The following is a 20,216-nucleotide window of genomic DNA, read 5'->3' as shown; positions in this document are numbered from 1 at the left end:
TTCGAATTGAGGAAATCTCCTGCATATCTGTATTACATTTCAAGTCCAGTTCAAGAATTGAGAAGGTTTTTTTATCCAATCAGATGCAAGTACTGACATTTTAATATCCATTCATCATCAGTTTTTAGGCATTGAATTTTAAAATAAACAAATAACTTCATGAAAGGTTATGAAATAGTAAGCATAAAGTATCAAATCAAAGCAATATATATCCTGCTATCACGGACAAATTCAGATTACAAAAGTATACCTTCCCTTTTTACCTGTATGCCTTCCAAGTAGGGAATCAAGTATGGGATCGATAGATTCAGCACTGTTTCTGATTAGTATAATCTCTCCACAAGCCAAAGTTGTACCAACAGTCTTCAGAAAGCTTTCCATGAAAAGGAACAAAACTCCTCAAATATTAGAAAAGTGATGATCATAGGCAGAATTCTATAATAAAACTGAAGAACCTTTTCTAAAATAGCTTGGTTAAATTGTGCAAAATTGTTCACAAAGACTTCCTTGTTAAGAGTTCTAAAATTTGGATTTAAACATATTTACATTTATGCTTTTCTAGTCCTAGAAAATATACTGCTGAAGATTTTCCTGTAAAAGCAAACGTGAGAATCAGGCCCCACACTGAAGATCTAGAAATCAGGGAGGGAGAGAACACATTTACTAACATTTTTTTTTAACTTTATACTTAAGTATTGTAGATTTCTACATAATAAACATTTTCTTCAATGGTTAGACTGAATAACTTGGGAGACCTCTGCTTCAATAGGCAGCAATTAGGGAGCAGACAATTGTGGAAGATAAATAATTAGGACAAGCTAGCTTTGTGCAGAAGTGTATTGCAAAGTATGAGTGAAATTCACAAATATTTATAATGTTTGGGTAAGGGAAAAAATAATGGCAGGTGGTCAAAAAGAGGAGCAGACAGGATAAATGATTAACAGTTTTTAAACATGAGACATTGCTGTCACCACTTGCTATGTAATTTCATGTTTTATCTGGAATTCAGTAAAATTAACTCAGATAACTTTTAACTGGAGCAGCTCAAGACTTAAATAGTTGCCTCCCTAAATCAAGGTAAATATGAAAAACAATATGAACAGATCAATTGCATGGAAGTGCTTTCAAATTATGTGTCATCCAGTAAAAGCAACAAGAATTAGAACTGTACTTATTTATCTGCAAAGGACCAGATATTACCTCATGCCTTGAATGCAGTACTCTGGATTGAATTTTGTCTTCCTTTAGGTGCATGTGCAGTGTTTTGCTGACTACACTGTACAGAACAAGCTATGTCATACCATCAGGATTTGCACCTTACCATGGAAAATTGATTTGCCCTTCCCAACTTGTTTTTTATTCTCTCCTCAACACTTGAACAAAGTACAACAAAATGCCTCCTTTTAAGCACCATTTCAAATGGAAAATGATACTACAGGTAAATGTGCTGCAGTGTTTTTAGTATTCCAAGTAGTCAAGTAAATGCATTCCAACACAGAGCAAACACAAAACTTGGGGGAAGTTCAGAGAGCATGAAAGCCAGCCTTTCAGCACACACATAACCCTTCTCTCCTAGATGTATGTCTTTAAAATCTGCTCTGTATTTATTCTTTGTCCGTTTAATTCCTGGTTTCTAGGGATCCATCATCACAGGGCAGTGCTCACAGCGTGTCAGAATGGTGTCAAGTTCTGCTGACATCTCATCACCAAGCTTGTTACCTTGTTACTCTGTGCTGCACTTGGAGCATCATCCATCAGGTTAGCATGGTCTGATCATAGGAACAGGAAACTTTGAGGCAGAGTGAAACACAACAAACCACCAAGATCAGCAGGCACCAAGACGTGATCAGTGCAATGATAACTGGGCTGAAGTAGTTTAAAGATTTTCCTGGCAGGATATTAAAGAGGACCCTTGCCAACTCAAGATGCAAAAGAATCAGTTTATGGTATTTATCTTGGATTTTTGAAAATGTATTTTCATTTAAGTTGCTTACTTCATAAAATACATTTATATTTGAGAAGGTAAACACATGCATTATAAATTTCAGGGTGTATGGATTCTGATATTGCAAATTCAATGCTCAAGCATGCTCTTGAGCAGGTATTTCTGGAATCAGTGTTTAATTTAACCAGTGAAATGCAGGACAAATTCCCATCAATTTCTTTGCCACGTTATCCCAGGTTTCCTTCCTTAGACCTATATAGTCCTTTCTGCTGGCTTGCAGGCTTGAGATTATCTTAAAAATGCACCTTAACATCTAAAAGCATGCACAATTTTTATACAAAAATCATTACATATATATAAGTTGAGCCAAATTTTCACATTAGTAAGAACAAACCATACATCCAATGAAGTTTCTGTGACAGAAACGTCACAGTTGCCAGAGTAGGATAAATACATAATTCTGTCCAAAAGCATCTAAACCCTGATTCTAATCACCAAGTCCAAAATAAAAGAACCAGATAGACGTATATCCTTGAAAGCATTTAACATACATATCTCCTGCATATAACACCTTTATTTAAAAATACCAAAATATGACAAGGTGATTTCTTCTGTCTCTGGACTGTAAAACAATGTACTCACTTCCATGAACTGAAATACTTCTTTGTGGATAAAAACAAGCAACAGAGTATTATCAGGATTTCTACACAAGTTTTTACGCAATACAATAAATGTGTTCTAAGATGAAAGCTTATACTTCACGACATGGTACTGGTTGTTGTTCTTTTTAAAGATTATTATAAATAACTAAAACTAACAATTTTTAACATCACCCTCTATATGCACTTCTCAGTCTTTTCCATTTGCAGGAAAATAATCTAATCTGAAATAAGGTCTTTTATTTATGTCTTTTTATATATAACCATCTTAAAAATACAAAAATACAGTGTAAACTACTTTTATTTTTAAAAGTTTCCATCCATTGCATAGGATGCTTAAAAAATAAAGAATGATGTTTTTTTCCAGGGCCCCACTGCCAAAACTGAGTAAAGGGAGGGCATTTTCCTACCTAGTGTTATGCTGCAAGGTGGAAGGAAGTACTGAAAGGACTTTATCTGCAGACAAATTTTTGGTTGGAAAGATCAGGGAAATGTTTTGAGCAAGACATAGATCCACATAAATTATTATTTTTTTAACTCTCAAAAAGCAAATAGCTGCAAAAAAAGATGGCATTGAAGCTCTGAGTGCTGACCTTGGGAAGTTAGGATTCAGCTTTAACTGTGAATTTCTGGAGTGTCCTCAGGCAACTTAGCTCATCTGCTGTGCCTTAGCTCAGTGATTTAAAATAGGGGCAAGCATTCCACTCTTCACATGCACCTTCAGCTCTAATTGTGGTACAGCACTGAGATTTGTGGCAGACATGAAATGTGGAACAAGCTGGAAGAAGTCAGGAGCACCTACATCAGTGAGGAGGAAAGGAACAAGGAAGGACAAGGAAGACAAGGTGTCAGTGCTGCAAAGGCAACGACACTAGAACAACCCAGCATAGAGTGTGCAGCAACACAGGCATGATGTAAGTTTATGCCAGTCACACCATGTCATGCTACAGCCGTACTGTATGAGCAGTGTTAGATAAATGAAGTGGCAGAAACAGGTGAAATATAGGTCTCCTATTTAGTAGACTACAGATTAAAATACTGAAGCATCCAAGTGAGAAAGATTTGCGGATATAACTTCAAGAGTTAGAGGCTCTCATGGAATTGGAAAGGGAAGGAACTTTCTTTTCCTTACGTCCTCATTACCATCATGCTTAAAGTACTGATGAAAGTATTTTGTACTGGAGTGTATATACTGGAAATCAGACTGCAACAGGTATTTCATAGCCACTTTTAAACATGATTAATAATCAACAACAAATACTCCAAATTTTTGAGAGACTGTGACTTTAGCAAACTAGACTCCTCAGTTTAGACTGCCATTTTGTACGGTAAAATATCACTGTTGCTTTAGAAAAAGAATCCAGAAATGTTCCATCTTTTCCCGACTGTATGGGTTTGTGAAGGCTCCAAAGAAAGGTGCAAATGCTGCTGCTGACATAACATCATCACATACACTTTTCTTTTATGTTTTGAGGTTTTCAACAAGTTCGCTCCAATGCACTTTTTCAAACTGCAGAGAAAGACTAGAAAATATTGCCTGAACAACTTGGAAGTGACAGAATGTTCAACCCTCACATTATAAACAAAAGAAAAGCACTACAGGAAATGTTCCCTGTCAGTCAGGGATAAACTTCCTAAGGCTCTCAGGCTTGAAAAATTTCATACTTTCTGGTGGCAATTTGAACCCTTTGAATCTGAAAAATCTGGATAGAACTCTTCATTAAAAGCTTTTTATGTTTTTTTCCCTTATATTTTTTCCTCCCCTTTTTTGATGCTTTTGCTTAGGGCAAGTACACTGTGGTAGGCATACTGCATCACTGGCAGTATCTGGCATGTGCAGGCAGATACAGCAAGGTGGTGGTGCTTTGAGTCAAGGCAATCACTTCTGGACAGATTCAGAAAAGGCAGTGTAAGGAAAGGAGACTGTCAGGAAGAAAAGGAAGTACGAAGGGGGAAGGAAATGAGGTTCAAAAAGCCCACTAACTTCATCCTGTCCAACTCTCAACCCATCACCACCATGTCCACTGAGCCAAATCCCTCAGTGCCACATCTACATGGTTCTTGAAGACATATTAGAGTCACCTTCACCATATTTCAGAGGACAGAATGACTGATGTAAATCAAGGGTGAGCAAGAAAGAAGGGAAACACACTGTTCTTTACCCACTATCAGTACAGACATTTTTCAGTGGTGACGTTAATAAAAAAATATTTTTTTCCAGACATTTACTTGTTCTAATCAAAAACAATGAAAAGCTTGGAATAGACAGAATTCCTCCATGGTTTCTTCCATTTAAGAAATAAATCTCTGTGTTTAAACAAACAAAATAATAGAACAACTGTTAAAGCTGATATTTATGAAGAATATTACTTCTATGTTTTTCAGGCAATCAGGAAGTAAAGTCGTTAACCAGAAGACATGAAGAAATGGAACTCTGTAAAATACAGTGCTTAATTGTTAGCATTGAAATTTTTTACAGTGAAAATGCAGTAAGGCAGTGTGTGAAGGCCTCCCAAGCCCCAGTTACATTAATAAGAGCCACTTAACCAGGGACCAGTAAAGGGTTACTTCCATGGAAAGCTAAAACAGTAATATTTATATAGAAGAGTTTTGTTTTGAAGTATTTTAGACAGCAGTTTTTTTCCTATAAATATCACAGTATTCTTCCTTAAATCATTAAGTGAAGGCAACAAGACAAAAGTCCATTAATTTACAAGAGAGCTTTTTGATTTATCCATTCTCTCCTCTTGTTGTCACTGACTGGAAAGTCATAAACAATAAAGAGCACCCACCTCATTCTCCAAAATAGCTTTGGAATTTGAAGATTTACTAAACATAGAATGATTGTCTATTTAAATCTTCAGTAATTTTACCGTACCACCCAAGCACCATAAATCACTAGTGACATTGGCTAACAAGGGTTTAAGAGTTGGAACATGCAGTGTAATAAATTTCCAGACAGTTAAAAATCACTATAATTTTATTCTAATGCATTATAGATTGCCTGTAATGTCATCCTGGCCGGGGTGACCCATTTCTAATTTTGAACAGCTGTTCAGCTCGGGAGTTAGTTAATGATTAAATATAAATTGCCTGATTTATTAGTCTGAATGGTTGAGCTTGCAGGTCAATGCTATATAGACAAAATCATCAGTCTTGATGCTTTTCAGAACATAAGTGTCTCCTGTTCTAGTCAAAAAGAATTTATTCTCAGCAGAAAAGATATGACATTCTCAATTAATCCTTTTAAATATTTCCCCCCTTAACTTACACAAAAACATCACTAATAAAACCTCGTATCTTGTAAAAAAAACTTAACTGGGGATAAAGCTTCAAATCCAATCCAGAGTACTCACTGTCAGCAAGGCCCATTGGCTTCCATAGGGTCTCCAAAGGCTTTGAGGATCTGCTGGGCTAGGTCTACAGGGACTGACTCAGGCATGTTGGGGAAAGCAAGAATACTCATATGCAGATAACATTGTTACGCACCGCTGACTTCACTGTTGTTCTGCAAAGCAAAGATTATTCACACACTACAAGTTTCTGACTGTACTAATCTTAGAATCAGAGAACAAAAATGGATCTGTTTTAATTTCCAAAAATGGAACTGTTTATTTATTTAATTTTTTAAAATTATTTTTAGCCTTATACTTTAATGGTGCATTTCTTACAAACTGATTTAATCTTTTTAATTGCCAATTTCTGCTGAGAGATTTGCAGAAACAAAAATATTCTTTCTGTGAACCTGGAAAGAAAGAACACAATGATCTTATGAAACCCAGGTTAAAACATTTATGAAAAAGTTATTAAGGCTGTCTTTGGTATAGTATTTTAACTATTCTTTGAAGCCCTTATTTACTGTTATTTATACTTATTTGTGAAAAAGGAATGAATAAAACTAAAGGGTGAACCAAGACAGACGATTTGTGTAAGACTTAGGAGAGAGCACAGCAATGCTGTGGCTGATTTAAATGGCCAGTAACCATTAAAGAAGCATGTGTTAGCTATAATGATGTTTGTCTATAAATAAAGGCAAAAAACACAATGAAATATATGCATTATTCTAATGTAAATGCTATTCATTCTTATCTAAAAATGAATGGTTTCTGCAAGAGGGAAAAACAGAAGCAAGCAGCAAATATCTGATTGGTGCCTTCCACTTACGTACAATCAAAAGTGCAGTGAAGGCAGATGAAGGGTGACTCCATCCTGACCTAGAGGATTATTCAGTCTTTCTGCTCATTAACTAGAGGCTGCCCAGGCTGTCAGGATGTGTTCTCAGTTATGTATAAATGTGGTGCCTTACTTATTGAGATTTCTCCTTAGCAATCATGCCAGTATCAGTCATTCAGTAATACCTGCTTTTTTTCTTTCCTTTAGGAAATGCGAAGTTATATTCCTCAGTTGCAGTGCAGCACATTTTGCTTCTCAGGATTTTATTACTCTCTTTTTTTCCCCTTCATTTAAAAGATTCTTTACGAGGGTCATCTCAGGTGTCACTCCCAGCATTTTGTCCTTACAACATCTTCAAAATTTGCTTCTACGTTTAATGGAACATTTCAAATATCTCAAAACTCACACCAACTCCAATATTCAGGCAAAGTCCTCTTACCTCAGGTCCCTCGACCAACCTGTTGGACATCTCAGTAGTGTTGTTTATTTGGATGGTTGACATCATCTCTGTCTGTCTTCCTCTGCAACTGATTTCTGAAACGAAGGTGTGAGTTTACACAAATTGCTATCCAAGACTTACTAAGTAAAGGGATTCGTTTAAATGTTGAAGTGTAAGGTTGCTTTTTGTTGCTGTTTTATTTGCTTTTATTTCAAGTAACATATTTTAATAATAATGTTAGATAGCGCCTTTAAGTTCAAAGGATAAAAATTTCTGAGGAAATGTTTTGTTGTATTCTTTGTTCTTTCTGCAGCTTCTGGAACAGCATAATTAAGCACACTGTCATTTAGACAAAAAAAGTAAAAAAGGAAAAAAGAAAGAAAGATTGGAACCCCCTACCAAAAGTTGATTTAAATGGAAGAGATTAGGTGCTTGAAGATGATTAGAAGTGGATAAAAATTTCTGCTAGATGACAATGAACTATATTACTGAGGGATCTGAAGACCCCACAGAACTTTCTGTTTAGGATTCTAGATGGCTGAGAACATTGTAAATATCTCCTGGGTGCTTCAGATCATTTAAAATTGCACCAAAGAAGGGAAAGAAAAAGCAAGAAAAAATAACTAGCTAACTTTTTTATAGAGAGCTCACGGCATAAGATCCGGCAATTTGCTATTGGGCAAACAGGATGGCTTTACCAGTACCAGGAAAGAGACAGATATCCTGAGTGCCTATCCACACTTTAACCATCGTCTTTTGCACTCTGCTTGAAGCACAGCAATGTGCCCTCTCTCTGCTTTCAGGCATTTCCTCCTGAACTCACCTCAACTCAGGATCAGCCACTTCTGCCATATAACTGGTGACTCACTTAGCTGTAGTGTTTTCTCCAGATTTCCTTTATAGAGCATTCAGGTTGACATGGCATTCTTAAATAAATCACATATATATATATTTTCTGTTAATGCCTGTGTAGTTAAAGCAGCTGAAAGATGCTTGGAACAGGAACTAATTTTTTTAAATTGTGGTTTAAGTTTCAACATCCTGTTCTGAAAAAAAGTATCCTCCACAAGAATGCACTTGGCCCAACTTTTTAGCTTTAACACTAATGACACATTACCTTACATCCTCTTTTATTTTTGCATATGATAGTCTTAGTTATTGTAATACATACATGAGCATACAATCAGAATTTTCACAAATACTTTTGGAAGGTAACTGTAGTCTTTCAAAGGATGGAGATTCAATTTCATTTAACTTAAAAAATTTGTGAAAAGAAATCCATTTTTTAATTTTCTGTTTCCTAATCTGTTTTTCTTTCCATTTAGTATAAATGCATAGCAATTGTTCAACTAGGTGGACAAATGTCTATGCTTGTATATTAAAATTTAAACCTGCAATATATGATCTGCAGTTATCACCATCCAAGGAATATTTTTTCAATCATCTTTAAAACACAGTAAAACAACATAGAGCTTTAGTAGTAGTACTGGCTTGTATGTATTTGACATTAAAAAAATTACTGTGACAATACTCATTACAATAATGCCCATGTTTGATAAGAATTTAATTTGTCATTTAAAGATATATTCTGGAAACCATGAAAAGTGGAAAGAGGTTTGTTTACTGTGCTGTCTCTGCTGAAGATGTATTATTGATTACCAACAGCTGCAGCAATTATCATTACTGAAAATTGCTGCCCACAAAAACTTCCATATGAAAAATATGTACAACTCTCCTCTCTCTCTCAACCAACAGAAAGAAACTGAATTATGAGTCAGGGAGCACAGCACAGCAGTGAGTGCAGGAGCAGAGATCACTAACAACTGATACTCTGCCCTCACTGTCTATTCTTTAGAAAATTAGATAGAGGAAGGTTGGAAAGAGACAGGCAAATAAATGAGCAGAAGGAAAAAGGACAAGGAAAAACTGAAGCATAGGGTGCAACTGAACATAGGGATTGATTTGTGGATGCTGATAAGAAAACATTAATGTCACTTTAATGTGTTGAATCAAAAGAGACAAGATAGAAGAGTAACTGACTCATTGCTCTTACTGAATTTGTTTAGCTCCAGAACAGAGAGGGCTATCGAGGAGCTAACATTCATAAATGACAGACAGAGTCTCTCTTTTCCGTTCTGCTTGATTTGATGCAAATGTGAAAGGATTTACACTGGTGGAGTACTTTCTCCTGTGGCTGAACATAGAGGTCTTGTGCAAGCTTAAAAGAAGTTTAACCCCTCAGTAGACAGCAGATAGGGCAGCACAGCAAGTTGACTTCTGAAGAAGTGGTGTGAGATGAAACCTTCCCACAAATTGGATCCAAATCAGATAGAGAGATATACGTAAGAATGGCTGTGCATCAGGAGTTACCTTCCTTCAGGGTTAGAGGACTTCAATGTTTTACAGACTATGGAGGCATACAGGTGAAATAAGGAGCAAGAGCGTTCTGCATACTGACTATGTACATGGAGTTACCGGTACCTAAGGTGAATTAAATCTAGGCCTACTTTTTTTACACTCTTTCCCAGAATAAATACAAGTTTGCCTTCACTTTATACTCATTTCACAGGCTCCTCTCTATAGCCAACTATACCTTTAAAATGTCTCCTATAAGCCAACTGGAACAGCTTGCATAGGGCAGAGGGACATATAACAAAATACTGTAAAGCAGATAGGAAGTTAACCACCGTTGGGAAAATGGAGCTGATGAAAGCTTCCTGGATGTGAAACTCACTGGAAAAGTGGAAGATATTGGTTAAAATTTACACAGTGCTTCACGCTAACTCTAAAAATGAATGCCAGCAAAAAGTCAATGTACGTAGCAGACTTTGCCATGGGACATCATGTTGAACATCATGTCTTTCTGCTTGTGGATTAATGCAAGTTTTGAGCTGAGGAACTCAATATGATTTTAAGTGTAAGACAGGACACTGCAGTCCCTTAATCACATAAGACCGTTCAGTAGTGATGAAAAACTGCACACTATGTTATTTCCTGTTGACAGTTGTTTGCATGTTCAGTTGGAGAACGCTAAGCCCAGAAAGTGGAGGACCTATGAAATGCCGGCTGTAATTATGGTTAAAACAAAGCCAAGCACGTTGTTGGATTTCATGGTATAAGTGAATATGAATTCAATTAAAAAGTAGAAATGCAAAGACAGGAGTAAGTCCTGTGGAGTTCCTTCCACCTGCTGAACCTCTCAGCAGTGACTAAGTGACTCAGCCTCTTATCATCCTCCAGCACTTCACAGGTACTATTTGACACTAAGGAGCAGAAGCCAGTGTAATTGCGTCTCTCTGTGATACAATTTTTTTATGGTTGAAACTTCTTGAATGATAATTTCATAAAGTAGGTGTCAAAGAATTCTTATAAAAGATGCTTAAACTTCCTTCTAAGATTTGGAGGTCTTTTTAAGTTCTATTATGCACTAACATGCAATTTTTGTTTTCCTATAGTTGCCAATTGCAGGGGAAGAAAACCAATGGCTTTTATACACACATCTTCATGGTTTCACAGGCACTTTGATCATTTCCAGTCTGGCACACAGTTATCAGATAGGACATGATTTAAACAAGTAATTAAAAGGAAGTTGCTCCAAACACATCCAAATCTTTTCTTTAAATCTCTTTCTCCTGATTGATGCCTCAATGACTGACCAGATTAAAAATGCCTAGGAATGCATCTAATAAGTGATACATAGTAATCAAGAAGTATTCTTGAACAGCTCATTATTTTCCTTCCAATATGCACTATTTTCCATCAATCAACAGAGAATTTAATCTACCACAACTCTCTCCATTCAACAGCATTGTGAGCTCTGGAGCTCATATTCTTACAAGCAATATCTACTAGAAAATCACAAGTTAAGAAGCTAAAGACCTACTTAAAGATGTTCATCAAGTTATCAGCTGTTCTATGAATCAGTTATCTGGATCCTCTCACAGAGCAAAAGGAAGCCTGTCAGAACATGCAATATGGGCTGTATAAAGCAGTTAGAAAAAAACCCAAACTCATAATAAGTGGCGGTGTGACAAATGTTAGCCTAACACAGGAAACAGATAACTGCAAATGGAACTGCAGCTTTTTCTGTGGTGCAGAACTCTTTTCCCACCAGGAACTCAGTAGAGTTGAGAAAATAAACTGCTGCTAATCAACTCCAAAAAATTTATGAAGAGATGGAAGTGGAAGCCAATAAATAATAAAAGACAGGACGAGGCTTAAAGTTGGAAACTTACTCAGCAGCAAGATCACCTTAAATAAGAAAGGATTTTTGGAGATACTGTCAGACAAAGAATAGAGATATATTAGTGCTCTCCTCTGAGGGACACTTAAAAAAAGAACAACAACAAACCTCTCTGAGTTTCAAGGGTGACTGCTGTGTATTAAAATTAATAATAAAAAGTAATTAAGGGCAATTTTGTCCAAAAAAATATTTGCATTTAATAAACATCCATTGGTGTAGCTATATGCAGTAATAAAAAAGACTTTTCAATCAAGATATTTTTTAGTGTAGATACAACATTCATTAGGGTTGATGATATGAATAGGTCACAGGAAGGCTATATCACAAGTAGGGAAAAATACATGTTGTACCAGCTGGTGGGATTTGGGGGGTGAAGGGCAGAGAGGACTAGAAGAGGAAGGTTGATCAATGCTATTTTTGTTTAACCATTAAATCTTCATCTCCAGAACAGGAAAAGCTGGGTGCTATAGTAGCAGGAGAACTAATTGGGAATTACTGAAGGAAAGAATAAAACTTTCAGATACTGTAATCCACAGTTTTCTAAGAGTTTCATGAAAAGCAAGTCTTTTTCATTCTTTCGAATTGATACTTTAGAAAGGAGTGAGAACAATCCCCACATTATGAAACCAACCAGCCTTCATTTATTGCTTGATAACTTAACTTGAGATTCCAGGTCTAAATACTCACAACAGAAAGAGTCAAGACAAAGCCTTCTGAATTCAGTTAATGCTACGTCTTTTGAATCATTTAAAGTTGTATTTGATAAGTCAGAGTAATTAGCTTGCAGTAGAGGAACTCTTTCCACCCACCATCTCCCAAGATACCAAAAGTGTCTTTGTTTGTTTCAGGAGTGTTTTGTGTTACAGTTACTTCATTAAATGAATAATTTAATAAACATCCACAAATAATCCCTCAGAAATGTTCAGTGGGTACTTGCTGGTAAACATAATCCGTTCAGTCAATGCAGAAAATATTTTTGTCAGTAAAAGTATGTACGTAGTCAAATTTTCTGCTTCTAATGCATGTATGCATGTGTATGTGTTTGGAAGTCTTTCAAAAAAATCAGAGGAGGTTTGATGATATTTTAATGACAAGCTTGAGCACAGACGAGCTGGAAATGCTACAGTCCTTTACTCTAGTTATTCTGATAGTCCAGTAGCTTACTTATAAACACTCAGCATATATATCTAGTAAAAATCATAGCCAATGATTTGTACCAACTCTTATTTTGGTTTACTAACCTATTTGGTATAACATGTCCAGGTGGCTTTTGGGATATTCAGAAATTTCTTAGGGACAGCTTCATGTATACTCACCAAAACCACTGAATGTTGTGCAGTAGGAAAATATAATGACAATGCTCGATGTAAATATATCCTTAATACTTTAGCTGAGAAGTAATAAAATAGATTAAAAACAAAACAAAATAAATTAAAAAAATAAATTCAATGGGCTCAAGATATTAGAAAAGTATGCATATAAGTTAAGTATTGCTTAAAATAAGCTTCTTCCTGATTGTGTGTAGATTCTCTTTAGCTGTTGCTAAATTAGTATTTGCCTAGATCAATACACAACATTTTGACTCTACTTCACTGTACACCTTAAGAAGACAACAAAATACAACATAAGTACAGTAGACAAAATGTTGGTTTCATATTCGTTACCAAATTTGCAAATAACTTCTGTTGAAAGATTTTCATGTTACTCTGTTGGTCTTTTATTACAAATATTTGCTTTATAACCATTCATCTACACATCAGTGAAACACGTAGAGATTTCTTTCAATATATAGGGAGAGACTAGAGGATATGCAATTATAGCTCATGTAAGGGTATTTTAAGCAGAACCAAGTACATTCTCAGGAGGGCCTATTTTTCAGCTGAAATTAATCTACATATAACTTTTTCATAGTTTTAGAATACAAGTGTAAGAGAGGCATTAAGTTTAAGTACATTTCTAACCTAATTATCTATCTTGTAATTAAATGATAATCTGCTATCATACTAGAAGAATGAAGCAAACTTGCTACCAAATGTTCAAGGGAATCACAAATGATGAGCTATATGTCTTACACTCTAAACAGCCAGACTCAAATGGACATTTTGATTTAAACACTCACATTTGGAGATGAATATTTCCCAACTGTTCAACATAATGAAAATTGAAAGGATCTGGACACCCACACCTCTTTTCCAGCTTTTATTATTTCTAAAAATAAATACATATATACATTCTGTCAAGTACTGAATATCTTCCTTGGAAGGAGGCTGCATTTTCCTCAGAACACTAAATTCAGCTTTCTAAGATAATAAAGACCTTCAATAACAGAAATTTCCCCATCAGAGCTAGTAAAGAGAGGAATTGGTACACAAACAACTAAGTGAAATTTACTGTATTGATAACCCAGGCACACACTCCTTATCATAGTTTATTAAAGCTTTAAAGAAGTTATCAACCTGCAAGAAAAGAAGCTCCAGTGCATTATTTCTTTTCCATTTCAAAGAACCAGAAGCTAACTCCTAGTTTCATCACAAATGCAAAACTGAAATCTTGCATTAAGTTGTTGCTTTGGAAACATTATGCTGTAAAAGCAAAAACATTATTTCCCTCCAAATCCTGAAGAATTTACCCTCACAAACATATTTTGTGACTCGTGCAAGTTTTTAGAGATGAGATAAATATCGCAAAATTCTCTCCCTTTGTCTTTTCATCTATTTTTCCTATTAATAAATTCCCATGGTGCTCAGGCTGGCTTAAACTTGTCACCAAACTCATGCAGAAGAGAACAAAGCAGAATCAGCATTTATCCCCTGAGACTTGTGAGAAAATAAATATATTATTTAGTTTCTCCTTCTCTGCCTCCAATTTTTAAGTATCCTTTTCTCCTCTAATTTCAGATCCTATACCATACCCCACAGGCCATGAAGTTTCCCATAAAGACTTCCAGAGATTTCTAGCTTTGGTCATTGGGCACTTTCTCTTATAAGTCAGTAAAAACCACTACTGCAGCAGTACCATTTGTTGCAGCCACTGGAGGGTTGGTAAAGGCTTTCAGATCTGTAAGATTAACCTGAAAAAGGAAAAGCAGAGAAACACATGCAGGACTGTGCAGTAATAGGGGATTTGTTCCACAGGACTTTCTATTAGCAGGAATTTTGAAGGCTATCACTAACATTACACTACGAAATATTCATGATCACAGCCTCTGCAGTCCTGTGTGTAAGGTGCAACATAGGCTGATGGGAAGTGTAACACCAGTTCAGGTATCTGTTTTTGCACAGAAAAACAGAAAATCAAAGAAAACAGCAGGGAGACAATAGTCAGTCTTGGCCATACACTGTGGTGTTCCCTGCAAAGTAAAACATTCACTGTATTTTTTGAGCATAGATAAACGCATCAGATTTGTTAGAACAGCCTCCATCTTTTGGTAAATTTGCTTCATTCTTTTTGTTTTCCTGTGCTAAATCTGAAACTGTAGGGCTAAAACAAAGGGGTAAACAAAAGCAAATAATATATCCTGTATGAAAACAGTATTTATTTCATTTCGGGCTTGGAAATTAAACATATCAATGTAAGCAGATTCAGATTCATCAAAAGTCTTTTTTTGGCTCAGATTGACTTTATTTCACTTAGCTTCAGTTTTAAGTGAAATCTGAGCACCTTCACAACTTCCTGCACTGACATAACTAGCAGTTTAAAAGCTGATTATAATTCCATGGGTGCAAATCTATTTGGTAGATTTTCCCTGGAGGGCACTGTGACATCTGCAGTTGCATATTTGGGAGATTATCATGCATATTTCTCAGGACACATTGCTTAGGGCTGAAGTTGGTTATACAAGCTCATCATTATCCTTGTACCTCATGCTCATCTCACAGGCATGTTTCCTGTTGGGTCTTGCTTAAACAAGTCTAATTAGAGAGAAGGAGGATATCACAGTGATCAAGATGTTAATATTTGGATCAAGCATTGTGCATTAGCAATAACAAGCCTCTATAAGAATGCAAGATCCTTACAAAATTTCTTTTTACAACTGCCAGGGGCACTTTCCATGTATCCATTTTGTAGGAGGGACATAAACAGACATTAGCCATGGAAATAACGAGGATTAAAAATCAATATTCCTTACATCAGAAGTGTTACAAATAAAGTTAAATCTTTGTCTCTTGTGAAAGAGAAGTGCTGAACAGAACTGGTGTAGTTTTTAGGATGAAATTCCCAGTTCTTATTGGTTTGCACCTCAGTCACAGTGTATTTTTAAATTAATAAATAAATTAATTAAATAATGGATATACAGTTGCAGCTTTGAATTGATCTATATGGTCTCTAAGAAAGTTTGAAGCCCATGTTATCAAAATTAACTTAAAGGAAGAAATTTAAAACTCAGTCAAGATACTCCTTTGGTTAAACTTACTAAGCATTTAAGCAGGTGAAAAAGCATCACTCCAAGAATGTAGCACTTCTTACATGAGACAGTATTCTTCATTAAAACGAACAGTTAATATAAGTCACACAAATTCTATTACATTCACATAGTTCTGTCTCTTTTTTCCCTTACATTTAGTTACTCATTGTGTCTTGACACTCAAATCAAATACAGGACAAGTTCACTTTTCTTAAGGGAGAGAAAAACAAACAAGTTGCAGATAACGTTTAGAAAAGTATTTCTCAAATATATTTCCCTTCACAAGAGATGAAGGAGATTTTCACTATTTCTCCAGAAGTTTAGTCCCCTTCACATCAATAATTTCTACGCTATAGAGATCTTAAGTGATGGCCAAATTGTTAGAAAAGCTAGAAGGAATGTACCCTATTGTGTGCCATTAGCAATCAGACCATGAGCACAGCACCTTAAACATGCAATGCAAACAGCATACTTCAACTGAGAGAGGTAAATCAGAAAAACTGGTCGGTGTGGATTCATCTTTGTCCCCAGTCCCCAGCTAACGTCACTGTCTTGTACCCACCTACAACCTCCTCTGTTTGATTTCTTCTTCTGGCAGGGTTCCCATCTAAAAAGGCAGTGTCACATGCATCTTCCTCTGGGAACTTCTCTGGCTGGAAGCATTCAGAGCACACAGACTGCTCATAAAATGACAGCAGTGTTACTGCTCAGTATTTTAAACCTCAGTAGTGCAACATTCATAGTCAGACCCTTGTTGATTACTGTATGGATATGTAGTTCTGCCATGTTTACAGGACATCCAAGCTGTTCCCATGTTTCCTGAGGAGTCTGATCTAAAGTGACTTCCACTCTTCATCTTTTTTTACACAATGCTTCACTCTGGGGAATACCTCTGGGACATTTAATGGCTCAAGTGTTGTAAAACTGAGATATAAACAAACTACAGTCTGAAACCTGCAGAACAGGATAATTTTTAAAAAAGCAGTGCATTTTAATCAGTTCCAAAGATTAATCACAAATTACTAGCTGGTGGGTTATTGGTTTGGGGACCTTTGGTAGCAAAAAGATTAGGAGAAGATTAATATTCAGAAGCCTACATTAGCCTTATAACAATGTAGCATTAAACAACACCTTAATTCCAGTGAGAATGTTTCACAAGTGCAATAAAACAATGAGCAGGAGAATATGGTAGTCATCAATGCAACATGCTGAATGTCATCTCTGAAACAAAGTATCCTACAGGTACTATTATCCCATGACAGTCACTCGATGTGGTTCACCTAGTTGCTTAATGAATGCTTTATTTTTTGATCATCTTAAATTGTAGCATCATAAGCACATAGATCTTATAGGGGGAAAACACCAAAGAAAAGAGATTGTTAGGACACTGAGCTTTTTGATCCAATTTGCTCAAGTTTAATTGATTGCACTGTTTTGACTTGAAACTTCATAGCAATTTTTGATCCCTACAGAAGATATGGACTAGTGAAATGCTGAAATCCATAATTAGCATAATGCAAAGAAATATAAAGGTCCTGACCCAGCCTTCATTTATGTCAGTGGCAAAAACCACTTTTCCTTCATTAAAATTAGGGTGAGGCACAAGGTTATTATTGAAAGTACTAACTATCAGCTAGTAATAATGTCTTTTAAAAAACCAAAACAGAAGTGAATGAAAGTTTTGACTGCTCCTAAACAGCATAGCTTTCTCCATTCACTAGCATCTGAAATAGGTTTACAATTTTTTTGGCAACTTACAGTTTCCATAGCTCAAAATCAGATGTGAACAGCTATTGTGAGTTCTTTAAAATTTTCTCTCTGCAGTACTGATAAATGACACAATGGACCTAAAGTTTTGTAGAAATGCTGGAGTTGGATGAGTCTTTCAGATTTAAAGGCAGAAGAGCTTCAGTTTATAGCATTCGATACTTTGGTGTTTAATTTCAAAAACTGCATTTTTAACAGTAGATTCAAATTATAGAATCAAAATGAAACTGCATTTCTATCCAGTCTGTGGTGAGAGCAAATACACTAAACCTCTATGTTTCCAATGTGGAAGTTGAAACTAATATTTATAGGCTGAACTGAGAGGAGTAGGAGGAAGATTCAACATTGATGACGCATACAATTAGGAACTCCATTATAATCTTAAAATGCAAGGCTTGCACCTTGCAGTATTGCAATGTACTGGAATGGACTTTTGTATCAATCGAGTTGTTCAATTCACCTAGAGCCTCAAAGCCTTTAGAAATCTGAAGTGCTCAGAGATGACTCTCTGACCTTTACTGTATTACAAATAGGTCTGATTCTCAAGATCCACATCCATTAAATGCTTGAATGAGCTCAGTATTTATTGTTCTTTCATCTCATTAAAACAGCTAAAAGGTTGGGAAAAGGCATAATGTAAAGAAAGGTCAAGTGGTAATCACGGTGTGAAATGCTGTTACATGTGTAAGTATAATAATTCTTTAGACTTTATGCTCCCTGGAGAGGAAGTTGTTCAAAACTATTCACCTAAAAAGGCTTATTTTCTACTAAATATAGCTCAACAGCACTAAACGAGGGAATTAGACCGACCTTTTGCTCCTCTGCTTTGACAATGGCCTTTTCTTGGCTCACTTTCTCAGTCTGAAACCTTATCTTAGCAATCAAAGCTTCAGCATCTTGATTTCTCAGTTGCAGTTCTGGCTCTTGTGAAGCAAGTTTGAATTTTAGATCTTCTACCTACAGGGAAAAAGATAATGCATTATTAAGGAGTCAGGATCATTAGCTATCATTCTTGAGAAATTCTAACAATACGTGCCCCAGGAAGTTGATCTACAAACAAAATTCATGTACACTTCATGGATCTCTATTAAAAGCATTACCTTTTGTTTCCATTTGACAGCTCATATTTGTAGCTCACAGAATTTTGATGACTTTGAGAACTTTGTAAGAATAGTCTAACTGCACCTGCTGCACAGCTCCCTCAGGATGCTCAAATGTCCATCTAGTTGCTGAAGCTGTTTTGTGATTGGGTGTTTCAGCATAGAATGATAGACTGGTTTAGGTTGGAAGGGACCTTAAAAATCTAGTTTCAACATTTCTGCTATTGGCAAGGACACCTTCCAGTAGACCAGAGCCTACTGGAGCAGGCACTGAATAAACACGTTACCTGTGTAACCTGCTTCAGTGCCTCACCACCCTACAGGGAAGGAATTTCTTCCTTACATCTAATCTGAATATACCCTCTTTTAGTTTAAAGACATTACTTCTTGTCCTATCACTATATATCCTTGTAAAAAGTTCCTCACAAACTTTCCTGCAGGCCCTCTTTAGTTACTAGAAGGTTGCTATAAGGTCTCCCTGGAACCTTCTCTTCTCTAGGCTGAACAATTCCAGCTCTCTCAGCCCGTTTTTACAGGAGAGGTGCTCAAGCCTCTCATCTTTTTGGCTCTCCTCTGGACTTGTTCCCACAGCTCAATGTCTTTCTTGTGCTGAGGTTCCCAGAGCTGAATGCAGTACTGCAGGTGGGGTTTCAGGTAGGCAGAGTAGAGGGGGACAATCACCATCCTTGCCCAACTAGTCATGCTTCTTTTGATGCAGCCCAAGCTGTCTTTCTGGACTACAAGTTGGCTTGTGTTGAATTTTTCATCATCCAGCATCTCCAAGTCCTTTTCTCTCAATATGACCTCAATGCAATCTTTGTCCAGTTTGTATTTGTGCTAGGGATTGTCTCAACCCACATGCACCTGACCTAGTTGAACTTCACGAGGCTTGCTCAGGCCCATCTCTCAAACCTGTTAAGGTCCTTCTGGATGGTATCCCTTACCTCTAGCTTGTTGACCACACCTCATAGATGGGCATCATCACCATCTTGCTGAGGGTGTATGCAGTCCCACTGAACATGTCACCAACAAAGATGTTAAATAGCATCTGACCCATTACTGACCCCTGAAAATCCTACTTCTCACTGATCTCCACCTGGACATTGAGCTATTGACTACAACTCTTTGAGTATAACCATTCAACCATCCAAGTGATCCATCTGTCAGATTACCATTTGGTCATTGTGAAATTAGAATTCAGAGTGTTTTAATCATTATTTAAGCTATGCTATTTCTAATAGACAGCAGTTACACTTTTCTGACTATTTTTGCAGGGCTTTAGATGGAGAAGTGGGAATGAACCAGTCTCCCGATGTTAAACTCATGTAGCAATACAAAGCTGTGATGCTATGCAAAGATGTAACTGAGCATTTCATTTATTTCATCTACATTTTTCATGTGAAACACACGCGTGGTTTTTTTTGTTTGTTTGTTTTTTGTTTTAAATAAAGATATTACTAGATTACATCTAGGTGTGTGTGTGGA

The 20,216-nt window shown here is 36.3% G+C and overlaps 1 pseudogene; it reads right to left on the bottom strand.

Moving 5' to 3' along the window:
• Window positions 1-19,788, bottom strand: part of LOC125696161 (dynein axonemal heavy chain 11-like) — a 37,332-nt pseudogene extending 17,544 nt beyond the window's left edge.
• Between the last annotated feature and the right edge of the window lie 428 nt (window positions 19,789-20,216).

The sequence above is a fragment of the Lagopus muta genome, chromosome 7 (assembly GCF_023343835.1).
Source record: "Lagopus muta isolate bLagMut1 chromosome 7, bLagMut1 primary, whole genome shotgun sequence".
Classification (NCBI taxonomy): domain Eukaryota; kingdom Metazoa; phylum Chordata; class Aves; order Galliformes; family Phasianidae; genus Lagopus; species Lagopus muta.
Note: the sequence above shows the minus strand (reverse complement) of the source record. Positions and strands in the feature narration are given on the sequence as shown.